Below are 11,501 nucleotides of genomic sequence, written 5' to 3' on the forward strand. Positions count from 1 at the left end.
TGTCTGAATTCCCAAAACAAAATATTCATATTTTGAAAATGATGACACTTAAATTCAAAGCAAAATTTCTAGAGTTTATTGAATCGTAGTTACGGACACACGACGGAAATTAGTATTTTTGACCATAACGACTAATGAGCCCCTGAGAAAGAGTGATTTTTTTATTCTTTGATACTGTTGAAAAATTAACTTTTGATTAAAATTTTATTAAAATAGATGAGATTTTTGCGCACTGAATTTTAAAAACATCACTAACCCTACAAATAAATTGTTATTCTTAAGAACGACTGTAAATAAGAAGTAGGTAGGTACTAACTTGTACAGGGTTTTCCAATAAGAGGTGTTATTTTGAATAGCCCGCTATTTCGGTAGATGTTACTTTTGAAGCTGTCATTTTTTTGTTATTTGACAAGTAGAAACTACGTTATTTATAAAAATGGAACGATACACGCTTCAACAACGCATTGAAATTATTAAAATTCACTTGAGTGAATAAAATGCAAATCATCTTGGGTGATGAGGCCCATTTCCACCTCGGTGGCTTCGAAACAAGCAAAATTGTCGCATCTGGGGCTCGGAAAACCCAAGTTTTATTGTTGAAAAGTCTTTCTATCTTCAACGTGTGACTTTTTGGTGCGGTTTATGGTCCAGCGGAGTCATTGGATCTTACTTTTTCGAAAATGAGGCTGAAGCAACAGTTACGGTGAATGGATATATCGAGAGATGATTAATGATTTTTTACGGCCGGAATCGGATGGTATTGATTTGGACAACGTTTATGGAGGAAACACATTATAAAAACGCGACGCGACGCCACGTCTCGACACCCGATGTGCACCGTGCACATTACCAACACGCGACGCCACGACATACTAGCAATTTCTGAATACAGTTAGCTAACAGCAGTGGAAGTGAATGCTTTTGTACTATGGATTTAATAAATAACGAGTCAGATGAAGACTTTGGAGAAGATTTGATGCAAATTATGGGTACATATATGATACTTTAACGACTCAAGAAAAAGAGAATAACTAGGCTTTACTGGGTTCATGAAATAAATCAAAAGAGGAATATGTGTGGTGAATATCATACTCTGTATCCAGACTTACTTTAAGATATTGAAAGATTTCATATGTATTTTCGGGTTACTAAAACACAATTTGAAGAAATACACGAATTTATTCAAAGTCCTAAACTCATGTCATATAGAACAGGATATTCTCACAGTATGATCCCTGTATATAGCTAAACTCATGTCATATAGAACAGGATATCGTTTTACCAACTCAATTAATTGTTCGTCGGTCATTTCGCTAAATAAATGCAAAAATAATATTAAATTGGCCAAAATTCAGTACATGCTCGGTGACAGTTCTCGAACGACTGACGCGTGGCGTCGGGTGTTGTCTAGAAACATACTGCGCAGGCCGCGTCGGGTGGCGTGTTTACCCCCACCATGGGCAACACGCCGACCTGGCACGTCTAGATCGGATGGCGTGTGCGCGCATGGCGTCGCGTCGGATGTTCATAGTGTGATTCTGGTCATAAGAAAACAATACATTTGATTCGACTCAACACGCATCGCGTTTCATCGGGTCGCGTCGGGTTTTAATAATGTGTTCCCGCCTTTACTTTTAACAAGACGGCGTTACGTGCCACACAAGCAACGAAACCATTGATCTTTTACGATTGAATATCAAAATAACACCTCTTATTGGAAAACATGTAGCTTGTGGCTTATACAAAGGTCAACAGGTAGAAAGTGAAGATATGTAAATTGGTAGGACTTTTGGACTTTTGGACGACGCGTTGCTGAAGCCAGGACCGCCTTAAGCCATGAGAGGGCCCCTGGGCACACCGAGCTTGGAGGTCCCTCACTTTAGTATCCGGGTGGAGAGAAAATTTCTCTAGAAAAATGACTTGTCGCTTTTGCAACTCGGCGTACGGAAAGGCGGACCCTGCACTGAATTTGGGGCCCTACACTAAGTTAATAAAACAACAAAAACCCAAAAGAATGTTTCTCCCTAGTGGAAGCTCACCACCCAAAGTTGATTCGTTACTTGAAATGCTTATGCAAAATTCACTCATACTTAATGTAAACAAAACTAAATATTTGACTTTTTCTATAACGGCCAGCTGATGATTAAGCTTTCAAATTACATGAGTGTAAGGGAAAAACTAAACGCAATCATACCACTACGTTGTGTATTATTTTCAGTATTTAAACTCTACTAAAGAAAATCTCTACTCAAATTTAAAAGAAAAAATGAGTAACCTACTGACCAACACACCTTCACTACAAGGACGAAAACCTCAAATCTACTGAACATCTCAAAATTAAATACATCTTTTGGCCAGAAAAACAATAATTTCCATGCTACAATACTCTATAATTTCCTTCCAAATTAAATTAAAAACACCATGGAGACGAAAAAAAAAGTTTAAAAACGAAATCAAAATATGGCTATCTAAACATGAAGATGAGGAAATCATTAAAATTATGAAGTAACATCGATACAACTTACAGTCAACAAACATGAAGATTTTTTTTAATTTTGTGGAAATACACAAAGATCAAGAAAGCATGATGTAACACCCATACAACAACCAACAACTTCGAACAGAAATACCTAGTGAGGAGGACTTAGAATAAACTACTTTCCCTTGTATTTTTAAATTAGTCATTAATAAAAAATTAAATTAAATTCTTGAAATGACTATTGCCATGTTAAGTGATCCGATGTGAAAAGCTGGGCACCTCATACCTCCTACCCTTCATGCACTTATTTCAACATCACATACTCCTTAGGCTGATTGACTCTTCCATGTGCCTAGTAGAACGGTTCGTCAAAAGGTACCTTACCATTGTAACATTGCAGGTACAAAAGCAGAAATAAATTCAATAATGAACCGACTGCACAATGCAGGGAATAAATATCACATGAACACCAACGGTACTGAATGTCTATCAGCCTATAAAAACATTGTTATTAAATCTGTATGTCTATCTTGATAGCATTGTAATGTTTATAAATTTTCAATGTATCTAAATTTATAGGAATGTGCATCCTATAGTTTACTCTGTTTGTTGCTTTAAGTTAATATTTCTATACTTGTACATATTTACCAATTTAATAAATCTTCATATTACGTCTAGATTAACCCGACAATCTGATTTATTTTATCTACCCTCGTGTAGAACAAACATTCGAAAAAAATCCCCAATTCCTCGTATATGTGCACAATATAATACAAAATTTTACAGCATTGTCATTTTTGGTAATAACCTAAAGAAATATCAATATGAAGTAATGCGTACGATCGATTATTAATATGAGAGTATGGAATGTATCGGGAGCATCTCCTATCCTCTTCCTATTTTCATTGAAATTAATTTTAAGATATAAACTTCATTTCCAATGAACTATAAGAAACTTCTGTGGCTTGACTTCAGTTAACTTGTATATTTATATCTATCATTGTATATTATGTAAAAGCTGTTTGTTTCTTACAAATAAATAAATAAATATTTTAATTGTTATATCTCTATTACTCTTTGATTATATCAAATGTATTTTTAATTGTATCATATGTAAAAGCCCTAATTGGGCGTGTATAAATAAATAAATAATAATTGGGCTGTTGTAAATTTATAAATACCCTAGTGGGCCCGGGCAGACCTTCTATGTAGACCGCTTTTTATATAGACCTCATTTTATGTAGACCGCCTTTTATCTGTTGTCGGATATTTTATGCATTTGACATACATAGAATACATGCGCAAGTCATATCCATCGTAGATATTGTTTTGACGTTTCATTTGATATCGATCATTTCAGAAAATTGTGATTACTGTTCAGTACGGTAGAAAATAAGTAAAAATGCGACTGATACGGTTCTATACTCTTTATTAAAACTGTCTTTAGGTGTGACAATCTTTCACAATGTAACAGATTGCCGTACGAATACGATCCATAGGAAAAAACTTTCGATGTCCTTTTTTTATTTCATTTTGTATTCATCTCATTTCCAAGTGTAATAAATAAAATGACATTTTTTAATTGATAATGTATCAAAATCAAATGTTATAAATGAGGTAAATAAAGATTGATTCTTAATTCTAAACAATATTGCCGTTTAGACATAAGAATCAATTGATTATAGTAATAAATTTTAATTTAATGTGGTGCGATTTGGTGAACAATATTATTTGTCAATCCGTCTTTTGCCAATATGAATAGATAAAGCTTACACAACTTAAAAATTAATTTTCACTCTTTTTTCCTATGAAAATCCTTAAATTTGCATTTAAAAATATTGAGGGGGGGTATACAGAAGTTAAAATTTGTGGTTGTATTATTTATGGCTGAACAAAAAAAAAAAAAAATTTAGATCTCGACAACAGCGCCACCTATCGAGTTTAAAACTATCCTTTGTTTCAAGCTGGAACCAACCATACACATTAAATGGTCAGTTTCGGGGGTTCGCGTGTAGCAACGCAGTGACGAGTGATTTTTATGTAAAGAAGACAAGATGTTGTAACAAAAATTAAAAACGAATTATTTCTGCTGCGCCTAGAAATCTAAATTCTGCAATACTAGCAACATGTGAGACTGCCGTAGGCACTGTACCAGCCTGATAGGCTGGTACAGTTAGGGCTGTTACCTTTCATAAACAGTAGACCCGGAGATTTTAGAAATATAGTTTTTTTGTTAAAATTAAACTTTTTTAGCATGAATTATTTAATTAAGGCAAAATTTCATAGTAAATTACCATTGGTAAGGTTTTTTTTTTAATATAAACGACCTAACTAGTGCTAAGCTGACTTGGACCAGCTTGACACAAACTATATTTTTCATTCTGAAGGGATTGTTTAAGCATCTTTTCTTGTTCAGGTTTCTCCAAAAACTTCAAAAATTCTTGGCAATTCATATTGTAATTAATCTTCACAATTAACTCTGCCTTCACCATGTCCACTGACAAGCTGTTTCCACTCGACTGTCCACAATTTTCCCATTAAAGAAAAGACGCGTTCAACAAAACCATTGCTTATAGGGATTGAAAAATATTTTAAAATTATTTTTGGCAGTTCGGTGAAGGTTGAGGTGACTTTGAATAACTGAAACCATCGTAAATCAACAAGCAATGTTGAATTTACGAACTGAGGAAATACTTATTGGTTTAATTTTCGGGTCTCGTCATAAAGTTTATCTTCGTCGACATTTTTCAAACCAAGTGATTAGACAGCTTCCACAGTATCTTTGTAACTTACTGCACTTGTTAGATCGAATTTGGAAAATATTTTGAATACAGAATCCTCAAAATCATCATATTTCTGTATGTATTTGAGAGTTCTCCTGTAAACCTCATTAGCTTCTTTTTTTAATTAATTCTGATCAGAAGGCCTAAAAAACTTTATGTTTCTCAGTATTTTGGCACCGTAAAATTCATCATGCATTCACTCAGTCAAACAGTCACGCGCTCCACGCCGTGATGGTCGTCTGTCGCTTCGCTGCCACCGCCCGGTCTGATCCGGAGGAACCTAGGAGCAGAGATGTGCAAAATGGGTACCCAAAACCATTTGAAATGGAAATGGGTCAAAACTTCATTTGAAAATGCAAAATGCAAAATGGTTTTTAGAAAAGCATTTCAAATGCAAAATAGGGTAAACCACCCTATCATTGGCACTCCACCAATTTATTGGCATGCTCTAGTTTTTTAAGAAAATTAAGATTTTTTGTAGCCAGATCTTATATTTTTTAGTAGAAATTAAACAGTAGTTGATCATTTCTTATCATTTATTACTCAACTGGCAACACACGTTTTAATTTTTTTCAAACATGGCGGCGCATTTACCATCTGTTTGACAAGCCGCAACCTGTGCGACAAAAACAATCAAAATATTCGTTTTTTACTAAGGTAAGAGCTATCGTAATCTTTTAAAAATTGCAAATCTATTTTGTTTTTCTTATACCTAATCATTTTGTTTTATTATTGAATATATTAACTCCCTTTTTAAAACATTATTTTATAATTTAACCGCCAACTTTTAGTTATTTGTGGGGTGCCAACATTTGGTATGCGTAAAATCGGTTTATCCATTTTATTGGCACACATGCCAATAAAAGGGCATTTAAAATAATTTGAGTTTATTAAAAATTATACCTTGTTTGTCTCAAAATTGAGTTTAAATTGCATTGAAAATATTTTCTAACGTTTTGAACACACCAATCCAAAAGTTGGCCCACTGCCAATTATATAAAATCCATTTATTGGCACGGGTGTCAAACATTGGGTAAAAACGTGCCAATAAAAATATTGTCTTTTCAGCCACTTTCAAAATGAAGCCTAGTCAGAAGAAGTCTAGAGAAAAAAATAGTAAAAAATGTTTTTAACGGAAAATTTATACCTACAAAAAGCTCTCCACGAAATATCAAAAGGCATGAGCAAAAAACTTGCTGCAAAAACCTTCAGCGTACCACGGTCTACTATACAATTCAGATTGGAACATCCTGATCATCGCTCTAAGCCCGGTCCGTCCACAACTGACTTTAACTGACGAAGAAGAACAGCTTTTTGTTGACTGGATAAAAATCAGTAGCAAAAAAGGGTTTCCAAAGAGGAAAGAAGATTTGATAAAGAGTGTTTCAGACTTTATCAATAAATCGGGGAGAGCCAGCAGTTTTAAGAATGGTGAGAAGTGGTTTAAATTGTTTTTAGCTAGACATCCAACAGTTACATTTCGAACACCAGAAGCCGTAACAGCTGCCAGCTCCACAAGTAAGAGGCTCTAAAAGGGTAAGTAAGAGGCCCTCTAGTAAAGAGGTAGTAACCTCTCTTGTCTCTGCATCTGATGTAAGAGGCCACAGAGAGATGGCCACAAATGGCACTTGACGTATGCTACCAGTGAATTATGTACTAATTTAGGTATAATTCTCATAGCGTTATACCCTAACTGCACTAGGCTCCTTCAACCTGCAGACGTCGCCGCATTTCAACCATTCAAAACACAATGGCAGAAAACTGTCCTAATCCATCTCAAGCGTTAACGAAAGATGTTTCACAAGATGTTGAGGAAATAGTCCAATGCTCTGAATTAAATTATTTTATAGAAGATACATCAACCCTACAAGAACCTATTCCAGAAACAGTTAGCCAACAACCACACAATCATCTTTCACCCACTCAACAAGCATTCATTCAGCCAGAATCCATAGAGCAAGTATCCTCCCAAAAAGCCTCTACTTCCTTACAGCATGCTTCGATCTTACAGCCATCATTCACTTACGTACCAAGCAACAAACAACCATCCACACAACAAACATTTGTTCAACAAACATCTATCTACAAAGCGTCCGTTAGCAGTCAGCAGCAATCATCAATATATTCAACTCCCCAAAAACCATCTATCAGAGTAACTGGAGATGTCAAAATAGGTGAAGATCAAAATAATTTTATGCAACTGAAAGTACCACTGGTTAAGGAAGATAATATATTAAAATTACAAGATATTTTGGTACTTCCTAAAACGCCACAAAGAAAAGGGATAAAAAATACCAAGAAGACTCCTTTTGTACTAAAATCTGCCGAATGGAAAGCTCAGGAAAATGAAAAAATTAAAATTAAAGAAGAGAAAGCGGAAGGTGTTTAAAAGAGAAAAGAAGAAAGAGAACAAAAGAAATTGGAAAAAGAGAAACAAATGGTAAAGAAAAACAAAAAACAAACTAAAGACAAAGTGTCTAAAATTTTGTTTTCGGAAGATTTCTATAAACTTGACAATGGCAAATTGAAAGCTGCACTTAAAAATAATAACAAAGAAAACCAAAAAGCAAGTAGGTACTAGCAAAAATTGCAGTGCTGCTGAGATAGAAAAAATGTTGACTGAGTATTCAGATGACTAACGTGACTTAAGAATTACTTATGATCTTAATCAATTAGATTGTGATTTAATTAAATATAATTAAGGAAGTTAAATAGTCTTAAGCTAAAATTGTTCTATTTTTTGTTCAAGCCTAGGTAGAAGGCTTTTTTGGTTTTGTTTTAATACTTTAGGGAAAGTTTATTTAACTATAAGCGTTTCAACTGATATGGGATGTTCCTATATAAATAAATGTTACTTTTCTCAACAAAGGATTTTATTTTGTTTATTTCTATTAAGAATTATCTTAAAATAGGTACCAACATAGACGATGTATAATACATTTTAAAACCCCTACATAAGACCTAGCAGCTATTTTTCAGTCTCGGGAGAACAGTGACAATAATAGGTAATAATCACTGCCAATGAAAGGTTTGGCTATGCCAGAAACTGGTATTTGAGGTATTTTTTTAAAAGGTACACTATATTGAAGAAAACGATATAATTTATTAATGATAAGTACTTTATAATATTCTGCAGAGATTAGAAGACCAATATAAATGCTTTTCTCTTTGTTAAAACATATTTTTACATGCAAATTTTACCGGTTTTGTGAAGTAGCTGCTTAAAGTGCCAATAATTGGGTGGTTTACCCTACCTATTTTCAAAATGCAAAATGGTTTCTCAGGTCAAACAATCAAAATAGTTATAGAATTTTGAAACAATTTTATCATTTAATAATGGACATCAATGTAGAACAAACAAGTAAATCCAAAAACACCACGACTACGGATTATGAAACCACAAAAAAATTGCGCAGGACTAATGTTGCCAACGTAAAAACATAGAAACTGCTATCTAGCATTTAATATTACAGCGTCATGGCCCCATGTTCAGTATTTTTTTGTAATGGTATCACTCAATTGCCAGGGCTACTACCAGGGAGCAACTTGACAAATGTAAATTATCTCTCGTAGCGAGGTTGAGGACCGACTGATATTTGGGGCTTATGAAAAAAAGATCAGTGGAGATATGTAATAGGAAGAATGTTGCAAAAAAGCATTTAAAATGGAAAATGCATTGAGAAAAGCATTTAAAATGCAAAATGGTTTTTAGAAAAGCATTTAAAATGGAAAATACCCATTTTGCATTTCCATTTGAAATGGATTTATTTGAAATAAAGCACATAAATTAAAGCACGTAAATTGGCAATAGTTTCTTTCCAACCAGTGGAAAGATCACGTTGTAGACACTGCAGCAGTGTTTCCCGAACTGTGGTGTGCAAAATATCACATCCACATTTACAAACATTTGTCATTCCACGAAAAATTTACAATTATTATGGTGTTTAAAGTTAAGACTTGAGAACAAAAGGCTAGATTCCTCTTTTTTCAAAAATGAAACACTTTGTAGAAGTGGAAATTACACCGATTTTATTGTTGTTTTTTGCAAAGTTTATAATGCTACCGACACTCTGTGCAGATCACTCCACCAACGGAGAGCGAAATATAATTGTCAATTTGGGTTCCTTTAGCTAGAAGCTATCGAAGAGAAGTGAGTTCCCTAATCAAAATTGGATCTTTAATAACCTAGTTTCGCTGCCTTTAAAGAAGGTGCAAACTAGCGACATCTATATTCTAAATCAGTTAGGGCCCGTTCCCACTTCCGTTTTCAAATCGGAGGCGGGTCCCGTTTTAAAAACGGATGCCCTAGTGGCTGTAGTGGATGTATGGAGCTGTTCACACTTGTCCGACACGATTTGAAAACGGATCCGACATTTTTTGTCGGATGGATCGCCTACGCAGCGCGTCCGTTTTCAAATCGTGTCGGAACACGCTCGCTCATAGTGTTGTATGGAGCTGTTCACACTTGTCGTCCAGTCGTTCCGGCAGAGTCCCCGCCAAACCCCGACCCCTCCCCGCCCGCTCCCTGTCGCAAGGAAGCAGGCACGCTGCGTGCTTGTATTTGGTTATTTTGTTAAGTAAATAAATCAAAACTACAATAATGGATAAGGAAATAAATCCCGAAAATTTAATACCACTGGTCGAAGAAAGAGTATGGTAATATTTTATCTTTAACCAAATAAAAACAAAACACTTGGTGTACACAACTTTTGTACATCAAAATTTTTATTTTTATTTTTTTAAGTTTACTTTTTTTAAATTTTAAAGCTTTAATGAGATGCACGGAAGAGCTTATTATTTTAATAAACACATAATAAAAAATATTTGAGTTGTTATTGTTTTCTTACTTTAAAATATCGATAGCCTTTCTTCAGGACAAATGCACTTTCTCAATTTTGTATTTTGATATGTTAAGTTCTCTGAAACTCATTCCAGTAGATGGTTAAAGGAAGTGATAGACATTCTCTTAAGCCATTAAGCGCCCTTGAGGTGATTTTTCATGGTGAAAACGGCGCTATATAAATAATCCAATCATTATTATTCTAAAATAATTAAAGAACTTTAGTTCATCACTTCTCAACTCACCAATTAACACTTGGAAAATTCCTACAGAAAATCATTCGGCTATGATTGGGTGTACCCAAAATTTTCTTTTCACTTTTTTCCTTCTTTTTAATAAGTACAACATGACAACAAGAGCTTCATCGTCGTTCATTGCGCACCATTACTGAAGAATGAGCAAATAACATGTTTTTGTTGAATCGACAATTATTTTTTTTCGTAGAGTATGGTCCGTTTTTAAAACGGTAGTGTGAACAGGGCCATTGGCCATCCGTTTTTAAAACGGGACACGCCTCCGATTTGAAAACGGAAGTGGGAACGGGCCCTTACTGTTTTTAATTATAATTGGTTTGAAACTCGGAGCAATTTCCAACATATGGCAACAAACAAATTAATCCGTATTACGCTGAGGTTGCGAAAATGCAACGGTCAGCTTGCCGGGTCAAATTATGAGAATTTGTCAAGGAATCGCCTTATATCTTCAAGTATTCATTAAAATAATCTTGCTACCATCAGGAAAACAGAAAAAATAGATTTAATTTAGATGATATTTTATATAACATTCAAATTGGGAGGCAGGTATGGGTACCGCCGCCCCGGGAACCATTTATTGGATAACCAACACCTCTGTCATATGTCACCGCAAGTGGTTAACTACTTTTGGTGACTTAGCAGGGGTGCCCGGGTTCATAGGGTGAGGTTTGTCCAGGTCTTGGCGACAGATGCGTCTACCCTCCCACGTTCGTGGCAGGCTGGATCGGGAGAGACCGGTTGAGGGAGACCTTTTGACCTCTCCAGCAAGACTCTTTCGGAACATCGCCTTGGACTCCAGTAAGAGGGATGGATTCATACGTCACACACACAATGAATTCCAGATTCCTACCCACCCCTCATACCCTTTTCATTCCCAGAACATCCTGCCCTTCCTTTCCCAAAATATCCTTCTACACAGCATTCCCAAAGATGACATAGGACCTGAGGGGAATTATTTACCTCGGGCCTCCTGTGTTTCCATCTAATGTAAAATATGTATTTTATATTTATTATAATAAAAACATTTTAATAACTTTTGAGTGATTTCTCAAATTATTTCTTTAAGTTTTTTTACATTAACTGCACAGGTGGTCCTGAGGAATATAATTTCCCTAAGAGCCTATTTCATCTTTGGGGGTGATGTG

The sequence above is a fragment of the Hesperophylax consimilis genome, chromosome 6 (assembly GCF_061612785.1).
Source record: "Hesperophylax consimilis isolate HC1 chromosome 6, BYU_Hcon_1.0, whole genome shotgun sequence".
NCBI classification, from domain to species: Eukaryota; Metazoa; Arthropoda; class Insecta; order Trichoptera; family Limnephilidae; genus Hesperophylax; species Hesperophylax consimilis.